Here is a 4167-nt window from a genome sequence, read left to right on the forward strand (position 1 = left end):
CCCCCCGCCCCCAGGCAAACACGCAGCCCTCCCTTCGACACTCAAGCACCTCGACCCCCGCACATTCCTGAGCTCCCGGGTCCCCCACCCAGACATCGCCACTTGATTCCTCTTCTACCCACAGACCGGGAAAGACAGCGTACTTACCTCCCGGCATCCGCCTCCTCTTTATGCCTGAAACAACCCCTAGGGAGGAGCGACCCCTTTCCTCAAGCATAGAGACCCCTGTCCCCTAACGCGAGCGCGCCAACCTCCACCCCTCCCCATACACGCACACTCAAGTCCTTTCTCCTCTCCTAGTCCCCAAGAACGAAGGCACACACGCACACGCACACACAACCGGGGCGTTCCTTTGAGAGAACAACCAAGAACCCAGGCAAAGCCAAAGAAACATCGGAGAGCCGGGGTGAAGGGGGGTCAAGGGAGGTAGACAGGGGCGTCGAGTCTACACCGAACTGAATAATTCCAGGATCGAGGGGGGTGAGTCAACATCAATGACATTCAAAAGCAACAATCGCACTTGGGCTTTGTATCACGGGTACGGTACCTTTGGCTAATTGTCACCTCGCAGAACAGAGGGCTCCGGGAATACTTCGGTAGCGGGCGATCCTGGATGGAGCCTTCTTTGGGACCAGTTTCCTGGGATCCAGTAGTATTCGCACTCCTTCTACCTGTCTGCGCGTAAGGGGCTGGGGGCTATAAGGCAAAAGTGTGAAGCTTTAGCCTAAAGTGAGACTATTTCGTGGATTTAGGAGACGGTTAATTCTCCGTACCTTAGAACTCTGTGAGCCTTCGGTATCGAACGAGTTAAGCAGGGTGATTGTAGATCTGGGGGTGGGGAGTGGGGATGGGGATAGAGGAAAGAGAGGTGTGGGACTCGGAGAGATGCCGCACTTGCGACCAAAAGGAGCAAAAAAAATATATATCTGCTTTGGCTACTGAGCATGCCCAGTCCCCAGCTCAAGCCCTATAAGGGAGGCATTGTGTGCGTTCCACTTCTCCGGGCTTTGGTGGTGACCGGGAGGGGACTTTGGTTGGCGAAAGTGGTGGTGAATGGGAGACTTTAGGGAAGAGGGACAAGGTTTAAAGCTTTGGACATAGGCGGAAGGGTTTGTGAAGGGACCCGCGGAATACCGTGGGGAGACAGCAAGGAAGACAAAATGGACTAAGAAAAGTCACTTCATTCAGTAGCCCCCCCATTGTCATGTCTGTACCAAAGAGGCTTTAGCAGTTGCATCTCAAGTATCCATCCAGAGGCTGCAAATCCCGCGTATGGATTGTCGAGGCCCCTTTTTCTACCCATTTCTAAGTGCTTCCACAAGAGGGTAGGAATATCCTGAGGAAGCTAAAGTTCAAACCAGTTTTGCGTAGATTGGTAATTTAGTTCCTAAACTGGATAAGAAAGCAATGTACCTATGGGGTGGGGGAGTTTGGCTCTTGTGTCTTGTATTTCAGATACCTGGCCTTCCTAACAAGAGAAGGCTAAAGCGGTCGTTTCGCTCCCCTCCCCCCAACCCTGCTGTTTTTTGTAAGTGCTTGGCTAAGAAAAACAACTCTTTCTCTTTACTTTGTGTCTGTAGGAATAAACTGGCTTTAAGTAAATAGAGCTAAGTTATACGAGGGGAAATATTGTCCTAGGACTCTTAGTAGCCACATTTCAGGTAATACTGCAGGGCCCATTTCTATGCTCTGCCTAATCCACTTATTCAAATTCCAGTAGCTCTAACTACAATAGGGTATAGCCAGTACTCAGAAATGTTTTTACTTAAAAATGAAAAACTCTTTAAGCTAAAACTAGCAATTGCTTTGAAACCAGAATTTGGCTGTCTGCCTGAACTCCTACAGTTAAACATTTACCATAATTGGTTGATGTTTAAAGGCCTCGAGTCTAGGCAAAAAATCCAATGAGCAAAGAATTTATTACATTATTTGTGGATACTGCCCTACCTTCTATATTATCTGTAGTGTCTATTCATATGAGTTTAAAATTTTTCATTTTGTCATTTCATGGGGCTGCCTTTAGGTTATATTCATGCAAATGTTTGCTGGACACAGCATGTATACAGAGATGCACATTCAATATTTAAATGAACATTTAAATAGATATGTGTATATAGGCATATTTCTTTATGACCTTGGTAAATATTGCATCTTTGATAAAGAACTCTTTCTCTACCCTCACTCCTCATTGCCCTTAAAAAAATTCATCTTCTCTTTTAAAACCAACCTAGAGGCAAAAAGCGAGTGGGCAGTAACAGTAAGATTTGCTGTATTCAATGTGAAATTCATTATAAAATAGTATTGCTTAAGGAAATATTAAAGAATCTGCCCATAACATATGTATTTGTGCAGCTCCTCTTAGTAAGGTGAAATTTGTTTCCTCCATAGGTAACAGCTGCAGTATGTTGAAAAATCCCTCTACTGTTGTACATTTGAACAAAACAGATCCTGCTAATTAAGAACTCACATTTGCATTGTATTGTACAATGCAATTCAAAAGTGGTAATAGATACCAAAACAAGTTGGCATTTATTCTAAATGTAAAGGTTTCAGGGAGCTACAATATATTTTATCAGGATAGGTGAATTATTTGTCCTTTACTATAAATGTTAACAAGATTCAATAGGATGAGCAAAAAAATTTTACCTGAAATGATAATACACATTCCAAGTACTATGATAGCTGAAAAGGCCAGATTTGGACAGTAAATATCAGATGATTTAAATTCTTATCTTTATTCAACTTTAGAAACTGTTCTGAGAGTTGACTATATTTGACTGCAATAAACTGTGGAATGTTCTTTTTCATATGGGTATAAAGACAGAAATCTGGAAACAAGTACAGCTAGAACATCAATAAATCACCATTAATAATAGTGCTAAGAACTTGTTGATTAATATCCAACTCATTAAAATGAATGCTTTAATATAAAATATTTTTCTGCTTAAAAATGATAAGGCGAATACTCATAAAAATAATATAGAAGTTTCCATGCCTTCTGCTTTTTTTGCTTTCAAAGCAATTAAAAAACTCAGTCCTTTAGTCCTGCAGTCTCATTTCTATCTCTTTGACCTGCATGTGCTGTCTATACAGAACAATAGTAAACTAAGGGAAATTGCTAGCTTAAAAAAAAAAAAAGGAAGTAAATATAAAAATAAATAAAGGTGTTAGGAAAACTCCAGCACTATTTATGGCAATTGAAAGAAAAACGAAGTTGTTGTTCTTTCTAAAATATGTGAATGCAAATACTGTGAGATGGAATTGTGATGGCCTTACAGTTTTTCTACAAGTCCCATTGTACTTAATCTAGGCTTTGTAAGGAGCAGAGCTGGAATCATAGTACAACGCTGTTATAAAGTGTCTCCCTCCTTCAAGGCAAATAAACAGCCACACCAGGAATTTCACCAAGCTGCTGGATATCCTTAATTCCAAAGGCAGTTTTAGGCAATCAAACACTACTTACAAAAAATGATTATAACATCAACAAAACTTGGCCCTAGTCAGTGGTCTTTCATTTTCATTGTATTCCTCATTTATTCTGCTCAGTCTTGATGTTGTTTAAAATCACAGATCATTCAGTGTGTCTTAATTTCAAAAATTCATATATGCTCGGGCATTTAAAATAATTATGAACTTGGCATATCTCTAAGTGGAATACAAGAAAGTTCTTAGGATGTTAATATATCTTCCAAAAGAGATATTTCTATGATCAAATAAGTTTATAAGACCCTGGTTCCATAAAGCTAAACAATGTTTTGTTTTGTTTTGTTTTGTTTTAACTTTGGAAATTCTAAACAAATTCAATTATAGTAAAAATGAATTCTGACTTACAAGGAGAAAGGGATAGGGCATGCACCATTTCTCAAACTGACTTGACAATGTAACTCTTTTTTTATCATATACGCTTTGAGAAACTTTGTGCTAATTGCTTGTTTTTGCAAATTTTATGGAATTTAGGAGCTGAAAGGTAGCTTTCAGATTATAATCTAACCCATACCAATGGATTATCCATAGAGTGACTCTTCTTCTTAGCCATGTTGCCTCTGAACATTATTTCATTTAGTTCTCTGAACAATACTACAGGGGAGAAATTATTCTTCTTTAAAAAAAAAGAAGTTAAGTGACTTAGCCAAGGTCACACAGTGAGTAAGTGACAGTCAAGATCTG

At 40.0% G+C, this 4167-nt stretch overlaps 1 protein-coding gene across 1 annotated transcript in view; it reads right to left on the reverse strand.

The window, feature by feature from the left end:
- SLITRK4 (SLIT and NTRK like family member 4) overlaps positions 1–590 on the reverse strand; it is a 7641-nt gene extending 7051 nt beyond the window's left edge. Inside the window, exon 1 of the mRNA XM_015597329.1 lies at positions 548–590. The gene's annotated coding sequence lies outside the window, so the exon portion shown is untranslated. The remainder of the gene's footprint in view (positions 1–547) is intronic.
- Between the last annotated feature and the right edge of the window lie 3577 nt (positions 591–4167).

The sequence above is a fragment of the Pteropus alecto genome, unplaced genomic scaffold (assembly GCF_000325575.1).
Source record: "Pteropus alecto unplaced genomic scaffold, ASM32557v1 scaffold309, whole genome shotgun sequence".
NCBI lineage: Eukaryota > Metazoa > Chordata > Mammalia > Chiroptera > Pteropodidae > Pteropus > Pteropus alecto.